This window comes from Camellia sinensis, chromosome 13 (genome assembly GCF_055761805.1).
Source record: "Camellia sinensis isolate YWXY chromosome 13, ASM5576180v1, whole genome shotgun sequence".
In the NCBI taxonomy this organism is placed as follows: Eukaryota; Viridiplantae; Streptophyta; class Magnoliopsida; order Ericales; family Theaceae; genus Camellia; species Camellia sinensis.
In genome coordinates, this window is record NC_138973.1 from 135,477,051 (window position 1) to 135,492,333 (window position 15,283).

The 15,283-nt window shown below is 41.4% G+C and overlaps 1 pseudogene; it reads left to right on the plus strand.

Annotated features, from left to right (window-relative positions):
• Positions 1–13,993: 13,993 nt before the first annotated feature.
• Positions 13,994–15,037, plus strand: LOC145805733 (cytochrome P450 78A9 pseudogene; annotated as a pseudogene).
• The last annotated feature ends 246 nt before the right edge of the window (positions 15,038–15,283 follow it).

A 15,283-nucleotide genomic window follows, 5' to 3' on the forward strand; every position in this document is an offset into this window, starting at 1 on the left:
CTGACTGGACAAGCTGGTCAATACCTGAGACCTATGATTTGAAGGAGCGAATCAACCATCACTTTGTTGAGTTCACTAACCCTTTAGAGTTTCCTTCCTATGCTCGAAGTTCAGTTGTCTATCCCTATGTGCCCATTGACCATCGACGTAGTCTGGAGGAGAATTTTCTTGTAGCATGGTATACATCCTCCATGCCTACAAAGATAGTGCACGCTGCCCCCCGACCAGAAGAAGCACAAGGGTATAACCCATCATTCCTAGCCCAGAAGGCGAAGATTTGTTCTTCTGACTGGCTTGATTATATTAATGTCTTTGTTCCTCCTGCTCCCGTGTCATCTCCAGAAACAGAAGCGTCCACACCTTCTTCTTTGTCTCCCGAAATTGAAGTATTCATACCTTCTTCCCCACCAATTCTCTACTGGATAGAGAGACTGAAGCTTGTCCTATCCATGGAAAATGTCTTCCCACCTTATAAACCTCTACCTTCTCCTACCCCAGTTGAGTGGAAACAAGCTCAACTTCTGCTTGCAGCTTTCTCTCACTTGCCTTTTAATGTACTTGAGGACGAAGTCCCTCTCAAGAACCTTCGATGGGCTTGTGATATTCTGACTAGGGGCCATGTCCTTAATCCCCTTGCTCAAGCAGAACTTCATATGTTTCTTGACCAACTTCCATTGCTCCTTTACTGGCATCGAAATTCTGTGGCTACTACACAGTCTTTAGACCAACTTTCGTCTCTTCGAATTCATGCTCAGTATGAAGTAGAGAACTTCATTGAGGAATTCGGTGATTTCAAGAATAAAGATTCTGCGTATTGGGATGACTTAGACATTGACGAATTGGAACAAGGATTAAGAGAGGTGGCTTTCGAAATAAAGGCTAAAGAGCTCTACTATGAAGTGAGAGCACATCAACTTATGCAGCCAATGCTAGAAGATTTGGGAGATAGAATAAGGAAAGAACAAAAGTTTATTGATCATTGTTGGACTAAATTTCATGATCTTGTTATTTATTCCATTCCTTATTTTTATGAGTTTGAGTTCATACCGAGATAAGGTCATCTGATGTAATTGCTTTGGTTTTAATATAAACAAAATTCTTCCTCATTTGTCATTGTTTGACCCTGCTTTCACTTGTGTTTCAAAAGCCAATTCAGAGCTTCGAACTTTGAACAATTTCATCCTTTGAATCTGGACTTGATTGTTTTAAATGAAACACTAAATGAGCCAATTATAAACCTTTCCAATTTGTGGAATAAAGTTGACAGTTTTGGCTGATTTTCAATTAGAAACAGTGTTTCGAATTGATCAATCCTATTCTTAAAGTCTGTTTTGACCATAGTCAACATTTAGTCAATGTCGTTATTGCTTTTGATGTTTCAAACACCAAATCCGATCCTTAAAGAATCTCAAATTTTGCCTCGAAAGACATTACCTTTGTTAAAAAACCTAAAAACAGTTCTTTAAACTCTTTTAAGTGAACTAAACACTCGAGTATTTTATATTTTAGGTATGGCAACCTGATTCGAAGCCGGCTCCTCTGTTTCGAAGCCGTTTGACTTGGCTTCGAAGCAAAATATCTTACTTCGAAGCTAGCCTCAACAACTGGGCTTAGTTTTCCCCTCCAAAAGCATCAATATTGAAGGAAGCTTTTGTGTTCGCACTTCTGATACTTAACAGCTCATGTAATATATTTTTAGATACGAGGACTTTAAAAACCCTTTTGTTTCGTGTTTTGAAATCACTTGCTCTTCTAACGCTCAAAACCCCTCTTTCTACCAATTTTCGGCTTCTCTCTACTTCCTTTCCCAGTTTCACTTCCGAGAAAAGCATACTGTCAATGGCTTCTCCTCTAGTATCAGTCGTAGAGCGTACGAGTCCATCTGTGGCCCTGAAGAGGATTATTGATGTAGAATGTGAAAAGTATAAAGCTGGGGAGAAAAGCGCTATTGATGGACGCATCATTGTCCCTCGTCGCCATGTGCAGCTAGACTACGTGCTCAGGCCTATATTCAAAGAGATCCTTACTGAGCTCCCAGCCCTGTATCCCCGTCTGGAAAACCAATGTCTTCTTTATGAAGGTGGTCTCGACTGGAGGAACTGGAGGATAAATCGCTCCTACCGATGCTGGCCCACGGTGAGACCAGAGTGGCAAGAACGGTATGATCGGGTTATTCCTGCTAGGACCTTGGACCTTCAAGAACTCTGCCTTCTCGATGCTCTCAGACTATCTAGGGTAACTATCTCAGAGGACCCTTTCCTTATTCCTGCTGCCCTATGTTTTTGGAATCCTGTCTTTAATTTTTTCAAATTTAGATGCGGGATGATGGCCCCTACTGTTCTTGATATTTGCCATTTACTGGGACTGTCTCCTATTAGAACCCTTTTTGGATCGGATTATCTTGATTTAGCAGTCTCTTTCTCTCTCCCTTCCCTTAACTCATCTTATAGTGATTTTGCTAGGGCTGAGAATAAAAGAGAAGGCCCTGTGACTGATAGGGAGTTTTTTTCTTTCTTATTGTATTGGCTTTGCAAATTTCTATTCTGCACCTCTTCTCAGAGAATCATGCCTGAATTTGCCCCTCTTGCCAAAGCCTTGGTTTTACAGAAAAATGTGGCCTTACTCCACATGTTCTAGGTCATGTATACAGAGTCTGCTCCATTTTCTATGAGAAACCCTTAGATGCAAATCAAGGGGGGCCATTTTGGATTCTTCAGTTTTGGCTTTTCGCCTATTTTACTGAGTTACAATCCAAATGCCTTAAATTTTCTGAGCTAAACCCCCCTACTCATGGCATAAGGTTGGCCAATGCTTCACTTTACCCTTCTACCTTTGCTTTTTACTTCTCTTTCTTTCACCAGCTTTCAGCCTCCCTTCCTACTTACCGTTTTCGTCCCTTGGAACCTTCCATTGGTCCATCTTGGTTGAGGAATTTCTTAAGTGACCAGTCCTGTACCTCACCTATTCATAAAGATATATGGGCTTCCATCCTAATTCCCAGAGAGTTATTTATCGGGACTTTGAACCCAAAGGCCTACAAATGCATTGCTGAACCTTACTGTCCTACTCAATTTGCTAGACAATTTGGTCTCACACAAGGGGTCCCAATACCTCTCTGTAGCAACACAAATCTCAGCCTTACTAGAAGGGACCTGAAAGTCTGGAAGTCCAGGCTAGAAAAGGCAACTTTTAAATTTATAGATGACTTGGCCAACTTCGAGTATACCCCTTTCATTCCTCAAGGTACCGTATTGAAGAGGTACCAAAACTGGTGGGTGACTAACATGGAGATTTATTTGGTCATTTTACCTTTAAACCTACTAACGGTGTTAGATGTGACCAAGCCCAAAGAAACTGGGGTTGTCACTTCTTCCACTGTTTCAGATATAGCACATGTTGCAATGCAATCTGCTCCTGCTGCTTCAATTTCTCCCAGAGTTACTCGGGCTGCCTCGAAGAAAAGTATACCCTTGTCCCTTCTCCTTTTGTCTTTTATAATGCATTTTGCCTTATCTTTAATTCTTCTTTTGTGGAGGTGGTCAATCATAAAAGAAAAGGAGGCTCTTTGAACTCGAGAAGAAAACATCCAATATTCAAGGGGAAGAAAAAGAAGAAACAGATGAAGAGGAAGAGTTACCTTTGAAAAGAAAGAAGAAAACGATAGTCTTTTCATCGGACTCAGTTAGGGATGAGACAACTGCCAGAGAGATGGAAGATGAATTCATATCTTTGGAATCCAGATCGCAGCTTGAAGAAGTTGAGGAAAAAGTTGAGAAAGAAATTGAGAAAAAGCAGACCCTGCCAATACAGAGGAAAAGGAAAAGAAAGGTGACTATCTCTCCTTCTGATATGGTCGAAGACTCTGATTCTGAGACAATTGCCAAAGCCATGGAGAAGAGAAAAAAGATGTCTACTTCCGCTCCTGTCTCGGTTGAATATACCATCCATGAAGTAGCCGTCAAGATAGTAGAGCAAGAACATTCTAAAGCCGTGATTCTCTTCGAGAGAGCTGAGAAGAGACGACAGCAACAATTTCTGAGAGATGAAGCTGCCGCTGCTGACATACTACAAAGGGAAACTGCAAGAAGGCAACAAACTGCCAGATATTACACCCTTCGTAGTTCTCCCATCATTGCCGACATTTCTGGAGCAGGTAATTTTTATGCTTCTGCGATTTTTCCCCTGTTAGCCTTTGGTATCGAGGTTTAACATTGCCTTACATTTCTTCCTCTTGCAGCAGCAACTTCTGAATTCATCTTTCCGATGAGACCTCTCTCAGTTTCACTCGAGGTTGAGCCGATGCAGGATGTAAGGACTATTCAAACCATACTTCCATTTTCAGGGTCTACATTTCCTGCACTTTTCTTGAGGCCAAGCATCCCTGCACCTCTTTCTCTTGGTTTGACTCCATATCTTTCTTACTTGACTCTTGACTTTCCTCAATTTACTTCTTTGCCGAGTCTTGCTCCTCTTTCTCCTTCCAAGGAGATTCCAACTGCTACCTTATCTCTGATGGGTGCTGACAGCTCTCCAATTCGTGACTTACCATCTTTACCTAGCTCCAGCCCTCCTTCTCTTGATTCGTTGGTAGCTAGGACCATGGAGACCATTAAAGATGTTCCACCCATTTCTCCTATCCCTATGCAATCTTCTGTGTCTCCCGTGACAATTCTCTCTGCGCCCCTCATGTCTAATGATGAGATTGATATTTTTGAAGCAAGATTAGCTAGTCTTTTTGACATCACCTCTACTTCTCCGACATTCGATGAGGAGGCTGAGCCATTAGTTTTGGCTGATTCTTTACTGTAAATTTTTGAGAGCTCTCCTTCCTCCAGCAGCCAACCTTCTGTGTCTTTGATAGATTTGGACACCTGTCTGGACCTGTTAATTTCTTTTTCGAGGATTCCTTCGAGGCTCTACAAAGGCCTATAATTAAAAACGGGTTTCTTCAATGCTGCAAACTTGCTGAGCAGTCTGGTATGAATGTCTCAAATCACCTATCCCAGGCAGTAGCTACTATCGATTTTTACATCAGCGTCTGTCATGCTGCCAAGGCTGCAGATGAGAAATTGGTTAGCGACCAAAGTTTTGTTTCTCAAGTGCATACTGAAGTATTGAAGCTTAAGGAACAACACTCCTATACCTCTCACTTTCGAACTCAACTCGAAGAGGAAAGCTCAACTCGAAGAGGAGCTTTCTGCAGTGAATCAGGCCTTACTCCAAACTGACCTCAAACTGCAAATCACCAATCAAGGGCTGACCGATCAAAAGAGAGACATGGCTGAAGCTATTCAACTATTTTCGTCGTTTACCAATAGGAAATCTGTTGTACAAAAACAGCTAAAACATTGTAATGATTTTTGGGCCAATTTGTGGCACAATGTACTTGGCTCTTTATAAAACATTTCCTTGTTCACTATCTTATGTTCTTGTACTCAGTGTTTATTTTATTCCTTGTGTTTCCTAAATAGTTGGAGAATAAGGCTTTAAATATCTGCCATTAATCTTTTTGGGATGCACATAACCACTCAAAATTTTCAAATGGTATGCCCCAAAAGGCAAAACTCTATGAATTTGATATGGTCCTTCCCAGTTAGGTGACCATTTGCCAAATCTATGGCTTTTAATTCCTATTGGAAGTATTGTCTTCCACACCAAATCCCCTTTATCAAAGCCAATGTGTTTGACTTTCTTGTTATAATTTTTGGCTGCTTTCTTCTTCTGAAAGAGAATGCTATTTAATGCCAAAATTCTAGCTTTATCTATATCTTCTAACTCCAAGCACATACTTTGATAGTACTGCTCAGGATCCAACTGGTCTTGGCATCTTACCCTTAAGGATCTAACATTGATCTCTACACTGCATCATGCCCATAAACTAGGGCATAAGGAGTGACTCCTGTGCTTGACCTTGGGGAAGTTCTATAAGCCCACAATACATCTAACAATAAGTTATGCCAATCTCTAGGATTATCTTCCACAACCTTTTGTATTCCCTTTTTTAAGGACTTGTTAGATGACTCAGCTTGACCATTGGCTTGTGCGTAATATGGGGTGGAATTAACAAGGCTAATTCCAAACTCAGCCACAAAAGACTTTACCATTTTCCCATAAAAAACAGTCCCATTATCAACTGTTATCGTTTGTGGGATGCCAAATCTATGGATCAAATCTTTAATGAACCCAATAACCTCCATCTGATCTATAGCTTTGTATGGCTTAGCTTCGACCCATTTGGTGAAATAATCAGTAGCTACCAAAATGAAACAATGATGCTTCGAAGAGGGAGGGTGTATTTTCCCCATCATATCCATGGCCCACCCTCTGAACAGCCAAGGCTTTACTACTGCATGTAGATCAGTTATGGGCACATGCCTTATTGTACCATGCTTTTGACATGTCTGCCAGCCCTTTGCATATTCTATGCAATCTTTAAGGATAGTTGGCCAATAATAGGAATGTCTTCGAAGCAGCCATCTCATTTTTACACCAGGCTGATGTGCGCCACAGATGCCTTCGTGAACTTCAGCCATAGCTATTAATGCTTCTTTTGGCCTTAAACATTCTAACAATAGACCATCTCCCCCTCTTTTGTAGAGATCATTGTTATATATGATGTATTGCACAGATTGCAATTTAACTCTTCTGCTGGCTTTTGAGGATGGGCCAGCCAAGTATTGTATTATTGGATGTCTCCAATCTTGTTCCTGCAGATCATTATGATTGATTTCCAGGACCATGTTCCTTTTATTTAAAGGTGGTATAGATTTTTGGTATGTTGTTTAGCTTACATCCCATTGGGTACCATCATTTCTCTTGAAATTTGAAGCTTTCTGAGCCACATCATTAGCTCTATTATTCAAGAATCTCGGAACATAAGTTACATTTGCTATTTCAAATTGAGAGAGCAAATGTAATGCGATGACATAATATGGCAGCATACTTGAACTTTGACACTTGAAAATCCCTTTTACTTGGTTAACGACCAATTGGGAATCTCCAAATATGTCAACTGCATGTACTTGTAATCCAATAAGAATTTCCAATTCCACTATAAAAGCTTCATATTCAGCTTGATTATTAGAACAAGCAGTTTCATCCACTCTGAAACCATGTGTGGTTTCTATTCCTTGTGGTGACTTGATCACTATACCAATTCCAGTTAGGCCATTGGCTTTCGATCCATCGAACCACATTTTTCATGGTTCGACACTAGCCATACTGAGTTCCATTATCTCTTGACTCTCTGTTTGAGATGGATGGTTTGCCAAAAAATTGGCTAAAACTTGTCCTTTCACTACCCTTTGGGGCACATATTCTAAGTGAAATTCTGACAAGGCTAATACCTATTTGCCAATTCTTCCCCTCAATATAGGTCTAGATAACATATATTTAACCAAATCTGTGGTTGCAATTACCAAGACAGTCGTAGGCAAAAGGTAATATCTTAATTTCATTACAGCAAAATATAGCGCAAGGCAAAGCTTTTCTACAACTGAATATTTACATTCACAAGAATTTAAAAACCTACTAAGGTAATAAACAGCTTGCTCCTTGCCTTCCTCATTGTCTTGGGCTAAGAAAGCTCCCAATAAATCTTCTGTTGTAGCTATGTACAACTTCAAAGGCTTAACGTCATTTGGTGGCATCAATACTGGAGGGTTAGCCAAGTAGGCTTTGATTCCATCGAAAGCACTTTGATGCTCCGTTGTCCACACAAATTCCTCTTCATCTTTCAGCCTTAATAAGGAAGAAAAAACTTTAGTTTTCCCTGCAGTGTTAGAAATGAATCTTCGAAGAAAATTAACCTGTCCAAGGAACTTTTGTAATTCTTTCTTACTTGATGGGGGTCTGGCTTCAATGATGGCTTTGGCTTTATTCTGGTCGATCTGTATTCCCTTCTTGTGTACTACATAGCCCAAGAAGTTTCCAGATGATACGCCAAAAGCACACTTAAGAGGATTAAGCTTCAATTTGAACCTTCTCATTCTTTCAAAGGCTGTCTCTAGGTGAACCAGATGTTCCTCCATGGATTGAGATTTGACCACAATGTCATCAATATAACACTCTAAATACCCACCAATAAGATCATGAAAGATAGTGTTCATAGCCCTCTGATACGTGGCCCCGACATTCTTTAGGCCAAACGGCATTTTAACCCATTCGAAGGTCCCGATATTCCCAGGGCATCTAAATGCTGTCTTGTGAACATCCTCCTCCGCAATGCAGATTTGGTTATAACCACAGTGTCCATCCATCATTGATAAAATTTGATGTCCTGCAGAGCTATCCACCAACAAATCTACTATAGGCATAGGATATTCATCTTTTGGAGTTGCCAGATTTAGGTTTCTAAAATCGATGCATACCCTCATTTTGCCATTCTTCTTGACTACAGGTACAATATTAGATAGCCACTCAACATACCTGGCTGTCCTGATAAAGCCTACCTTAAGTAGTCTAAGAATTTCTTCCTTAACTTTCTGGATCACTTCCGAACCCATTCTTCTTGGTTTTTGTTTGTATGGCTTGAAGTTAGGCTTCATGGGAAGCCTATGTTCCACTAATGACCTATCCAATCCTGGTAGTTCATTGTATGACCATGCAAAGCAATCTTTATATCTTCTCAGAATAACCAACAACTGGTCCCTATCGAGAGAATTCAACCAAGCACTTATATAAATGGGTTGTTGCACAGAATCTTCCCTTAAATTTATTTCTTCTAAGGGGTCTTGTATTTGAGTACTTACTGGAACTCCTTCTTCGATCCTTTCTGACTTCGAAGAAGTCTCCTTGTTGTGTTCTGCTTCCAGGCTCTTTGATTCCTCCTCTTTATTCTCCTCCTCATAGACAAAGTCTGTCCACAAGGTTTCTTTTTCCTGTATTTCTTGGACTTTCGTTTCTATGTCCAATGCACAGTATTTATCAAGGGTTAAAACTCTGGTTTGTTGCTGCTCCCGCTTGTAGCCAATTGTCATGACTTCTTTCTCTTGCTCTCGTGCTTTCTGTACTATTGACTTTATATCCAATATTGAAAACTTAATTAAAACCAATGACCTGGCTTCTGGTGCTTCATCTTGCCGCCTATAACCAGGCATCATTGTCATCTTTAACAACTAGTTATTCATCAGCACTCTCCTGGACTAAACGCTTCAGGTGTGCTACTTCCTCATCAGCCGATACTTCGGCTGAGCCATCGAATTCCATTAGTATACTGAGCGGTGCCACGCCATCAATATACAACTTGGCTTCTGCGAAATTTGCACAGGCTATGAAAGGTTGAGGATCTGCATTAATTTCCTCCGTCTCCCCATTGCCTAGAGCTATTATCATTTTCTGATGCAAAGAGGAAGGCACACATTTATTAGTATGGATCCAATCTCTACCAAGTAAAGCATTGTACTTCGCATTGCTGTCGATGACGAAAAACGCCGTCATGCAGTCCTTGGTTCCCACACTCAGGTTGATGGGTAGAATTCCCTGGGCCATCTGTTTGTCTCCAGCAAAACCAGCGATGGTTGTATTGGTTAGGATCAACCTGGGATTCTTCTTTCTTAATTTTTTCAAGGAGGATTTCGGTAGTAAGTTCACCGCTGCCCCATTATCCACCAAGACTCGGTTTAATTGTATCTCATCGAAGAAAGCCTTAATGTATAAAGGCTTAACATGCTACGTCATGGAATTCGATGGATATTCAAATGGATACGAGAGGTTAATACTTACCACTTTTTCGCTCTCATATTCAGCTTCCATTGGGGTAACCATTCCGAAATTATCTTGTACCATACTCGCTTGTGAATCTTCACTAGAGATTAGAATTGGATCAGCTTCTTGCCCCTCTTGATTCTCATCTCTAGCTTGGAATTCTCGTGGTAGTATGTGTACCATGTTCACTGATACTGGGGGAAACGAGCCAAACTGGATGGCTAGCTGTACCTGTTTCCCCTCTTGGTCACCTTGGTCAATTACCTCAGAAACATCCTGCATGCTGCATTCTGGTATTTCATTGCTACCAGGTTCCTTCGAATGATTTTCCTCGGCTGGTTTTCCAACCAGAAATGTTTGCTCGGCCATGAAAGCTTCGAACATTTCTTCTTCCACCATCTCTTTCCTTTGGCTCATGCCAATTTCTTCTTCCGTTTCGCTACGACTCTCCATCAGAGCTTTCTCCAACCCTGCTAGGCTATCATTCTCTCTGACTTTTAGTTCAGAATGAACCTTGGCCAACTGTTCTCTACTGCAATCCACCTCATTTTGTAGAACTGGCTTTGGTTTATGGTCTGACTTTCGATTCTTCTTTTCTCCAGTCTGGATCAATGAAGAACTCTCTCCACTTTCTTTCAGGTCTTTCTGGTATTGAGTGTATCTACGCTGAATTTTCCTCCTTTGTGATCTGGAAATAACGGGGACCATATCTGGTTCCCTCGTTCTTGGGTGTTTCAGCAATACCCAGTTGTTGGAGGCCACCAAAGGAGGCTTAACCATCCTACTTTGATTTCCAACATTACTTTGGGTAAGCATTTCCTTAGGTTTGTTTTGCATCACAAACCAATCTGGGACTCCAGGTACCTATGAACCTACTGACCCAGACGTTGAACTGCCTTTTTCTTCCTTCAAGGTCACCTTCGAGGCTGGCTGTGAAGACAATTGTTTGGTCCTGTCTCCAAGCTTTGAGTTTGATTCAGGCTCTCGATGATGGTGATCATTTTCTGTCCTTCGTGAAGCTGGCCCAGGGAGCCAATTTCTGGCTTTGACCCTAAAACCTGAACTCTTCTCCAATCTTCTTTCAGAATGACTACTCTCCATTCTGTAATAGTTAGGCGACCTAGTCTCATATAAGGGCCTCTTGCCTTTAGCATGCATTCTATCAACTGCAGGCTCAACCACTAATGGCTGCCGCCTAACATTAGCCGGATACGGCCTTTTATTATAAGCATTGGTTGGCTTGGGACGCCTCTGCACATCCCTGTAATTCTGCTTCCCATCAACTGGAAGGCCTTTCAACTACTTATAACTCAGTCTGCACCTGGGACACATCCTTTGCATTACGGCTGCCTCTAAGGAGTCATCATCCAGTGCTTCTTCATCAGAGTCTTCCTTCTGATGTGAGAAATCTCGTCCAATAGCTGGTGGATTTCTAATGTCTTTTTTGGTTGCTGTCTGGTTGGCCACATGCATCTGTACATTGACTTCTTCAAATTCTTTTAAAGGCAAGTTCTGAAAGTCTGTTATAATGACATTGGCTGCCACCTCTCCAATTTCTGGAAATGGATTGCTATCGATCCCCATGGCTTTTTCAGCTTTGGCTGGGAACTTCAAACTCCCTTTCCGAATTTGTTCTTGGATCCTGTCTCGAAAAACAATACAGTTTTTAGTCGAGTGAGACCAAGAATTATGCCATTTACAATATATTTTTCCTTTAAGTTCATCAAGAGATGGAATTTTAACCCCTTTTGGTAACTTAAGGAAGTTGGCTGCAAGCAAATGATCAAAAATGTCATCTGCCTTAGTTAAATCGAAAGAATATTTCCTGTGGAGATCTTTCTTTTTAAACTGCTGGTCAATTGTCGTATCTTTATAAATTAATGCTTCACAGATCATAGGCTCTTTTCCCACAATCTCTGCTGCATCAATCTCATAATTAGGATCTTTGTAGTATGTCTTATATGATGCATTATTTCGATCTTGTTCCTCTTCTAGTAATGCTTCATATCTAGATACTTTGTAAGTCAGTTCCACTAAATCTCTAAACTCTGTTGAATCAAACTTCTTTTGAAGCCTGAACTCTAAGCCATTTTGGGCCAATCTTACAAATTCTGTTTCTGGCAAGATTACTCTACATTTATTTCGAGCCCTCTTAAATCTGGAAATAAACTGAGTAGCCTTCTCTTCAGGCCTTTGACTCATTCTTGCCAAGTCTGCCATGGAAACTTCTGGCTCTGATTGGAAGAACTGGGCATGAAATGCCTCTTTCATTTGCTGCCAAGTCTGGATGGAGCCAGGTGGAAGGTTAATGTACCATACAAATGCTCCCCCAGTTAGAGAATTCGGGAATAGTCTCAACTTCATATAGTCATGATTGGTAAATTCACCACATTGAGCGGCAAACCTAGCAATATGCTCTACTGTTGATTGGTTTTCGTTCCCGTGAAAAAGGACAAAATCTGGTATCCTGAAACCTCTTGGATATTCATGTACCCTATCGACCCATTCTGGGTATGGTTTTCTATACACAGGAGTTTGGACCCCCCGAGCCATTGGTCCACACAACTCCCTAACTATCTCAGCAATTTGGTCCCTAGGGACCATATTTTGTGCCTGCTGAACCACTACTGGGGGAACAAATACAGGATTTGGTGGACAAACTTGTGCTTGTGGTCCTCTTGGTCCATAAGGTGGTACATTTGGGACTGGCTGTCCCTGTGGTACAGGTTGCTGTTGGGGGTGTAGGTAACCTCTTTGAGCCTGTCCTGCGAAAGGACCCACGAAAGGTGCTGGAACAGGTATGGTATCCCTTCCATTTGTAGGGAAACCTTCCAACCCCCCGTGTGTAAATTCGAATAAGGGATTATTGTACCCCCTAGTGCCAGGTATGGCTTCGAATGTGGGATTTGGAACCATTCTCATGCCATTTTCTTGTACTGGGCCAGATCCACCGATTTGCATGGCTTCACTGTTGAACATTGAGGCATTCTGGCCTGCTACAGGCCTTGAAATGGGTTCGTACCAAGATTGAGATGGTAATCTTTCATGAATCTGATTACTGGTTTAACCATTAGAATGTCCATTAGCTTGCATAGGCTGTTTATCTCTAGCCAATCTTTGCTGAGGGACATTTACTTCCTCCATGTGTCTTACATTTGTTGGTTGGTGGTTATTCATTCGATCTAAAAAGGATACTGCCCACATTTCCATTGTGTTTATTAATTGCTGTCCCATGGCATCTACTAAGCCGCCCCACAGATTGACTGGCTGAGTAGATGGGACACTAGATGGTCCAATTCCTTGGTCTCGTCCACTATTACGAACAAATGGTATTTGCTCTGAAGTATTGGTCTGTTCGACCATGGGTTCCGATAAGATAGGAGTCTCCACAGGATGTGTTATCACATTATCCTTTGGATTGGATATCTCCACCTCTCCTTCCACGCCTTCTTCCAAACGTTCATTTTCTCATTGTCTCCTACGTCTAGCCATTTTTTAAACGGTCCCACTGGGCGTGCCAAAAATATATGTTGGCTTTTTTGGCTTTCGAAGGTTATTTTTGTAATTATGAGCGTGCCAGCAAGGATCAATCAGTCCTTACAGAATTGTGATTGCCAACCAATTATTCAAACGATTGTGTTATGGTTCTTTTAGCCTCAATAAAGAGGACTTTTACTGGTGGCTTACTGGTAGCTTGACTTCAGAGAACTTGAGCATAAGAACAGTTAAATAAACTGAAGCAATTCATTAGTATGAAAAACTTACAATGAACTTAGCTTCGTAGAGATTTACAACGGCAATATACTCGAAAACTACTCCTACAAATGAAGTGCTGAGCAGGAACTTAAAGTACAGAAATGTAAAGAACAGGAAATAAACTGGAATATGTAAAGTAAGACTGGTCTTCTTTTGATTTCTTTTCGTCCCTATCTCTGAGGTCCTTCCTGCTATTTATATTTTCCAAAGATAACCGTCGAACTGCACTTCAAACCGTCGAACTGCTCCTCCGTGATCGCTGATCATGCTACCTTATAAGTAGGTCCACTACGCCTTCACTGGTAGTTCAGGCTTCCCTCCTATATTTGAATTTGAATGTGAGCAACCGTTGAAGCCATGTCACGTTACATCTCTTTGTTGATCCGCTGCTACTCAGATCTTATAACAAACCAATATTAACTGCCACGTGTATGATCAGGATCGAAAATCTGACTGGTCTCCCCATATTACCCTTACTTTGCCACGCGTTGAATTGTCACTGGCTAGTACAAAATATGTAGCCAACAGATATTGTCAGAGCTCAAACCTTTTCCGCCATGGAAACACGTACTACAGAGAGTTTGTGGGTTTTGTTCCTCACTTCGAAATCCAAATCTTTATCTCCTGAAAACATAACTTTTATACTAGTTGCTCTATTTTGTTCTTGGCTGATCATGACTTTGCTCTACTGGGCACACCCTGGTGGCCCAGCTTGGGGAAAGCAAGGCTGGAAGAGACGAACTAAAGCTCATGACCCAATCATACCAGGTCCTCGGGGAGTACCAGTGCTCGGAAGCATGACCCTCATGGCTAGCCTTGCTCACCGCCGGCTCGCAGCCACGGCCGAGCTCTTCGGAGCAAAGCGGCTCATGGCTTTCAGCCTGGGCGAGACCCGGGTTATCGTCACCTCCAACCCCGACGTACCTAAAGAGATATTTACTAGCCCGGTCTTTGCCGATCGGCCGGTGAAACAGTCAGCTTATAGCTTAATGTTCAACAGAGCAATTGGGTTTGCTCTTTATGGAGTGTACTGGCGAACCCTAAGAAAAATCGCTTCGACCCATCTCTTCTGCCCTCAGCAAATCAGTAACTCAGAAGCGCAGAGGTTTGAAATCGCGAACCAGATGATTACAGTGATTGCGGGACTCAAAGGAGAATTCAGTGTTCGAGACATACTGAAACGGGCCTCTTTGAACCACATGATGTGCTCTGTGTTTGGACGTGAATGCCTACTGCGTAGTGATGAAAGCGATGAGCTAAGCAGGCTTTCGGAAGAAGGGTACGAGCTGTTAGGGAAACTCAACGTGATCACCTTCCTTGGCTCGTAGGGCTTGACCTGCAAAAAGTAGGGTCTAGATGTTCCAAACTTGTGCCCAAAGTGAACCGGTTTGTGAACCGGATTATCTCTGAACATAGAGATAGAGCCCAAGCTCTCGCCAACCAAGATTTTGTTGACGTTCTACTTTCTCTGCATGGCCCCGACAAGTTATCTGATCCTGATATGGTCGCTGTACTCTGGGTTAGTAATATTCATTTCACCCTACCTTGTTATATATATATTTTATTTATTTTTTGATCAGTTGTTATTTGATAGGAAAAAAAAAATTGATAATTGGGTGACGGGGTTAACTTAAATACATCTTGATTAATTTTTGAGATCCATAAATTAACGATTAGGCAACTCTCTATTGTCCTAAGGATAGTAAACCCCACACATTCTTTTTACTTTTTAAGGCTATCAACTTATTATGTTGTTAGAATATTTCATTTAGGGTTATTTTGGGAAGATAGTTATAATGAGTTTTTTAGTGAAAAATTGCTT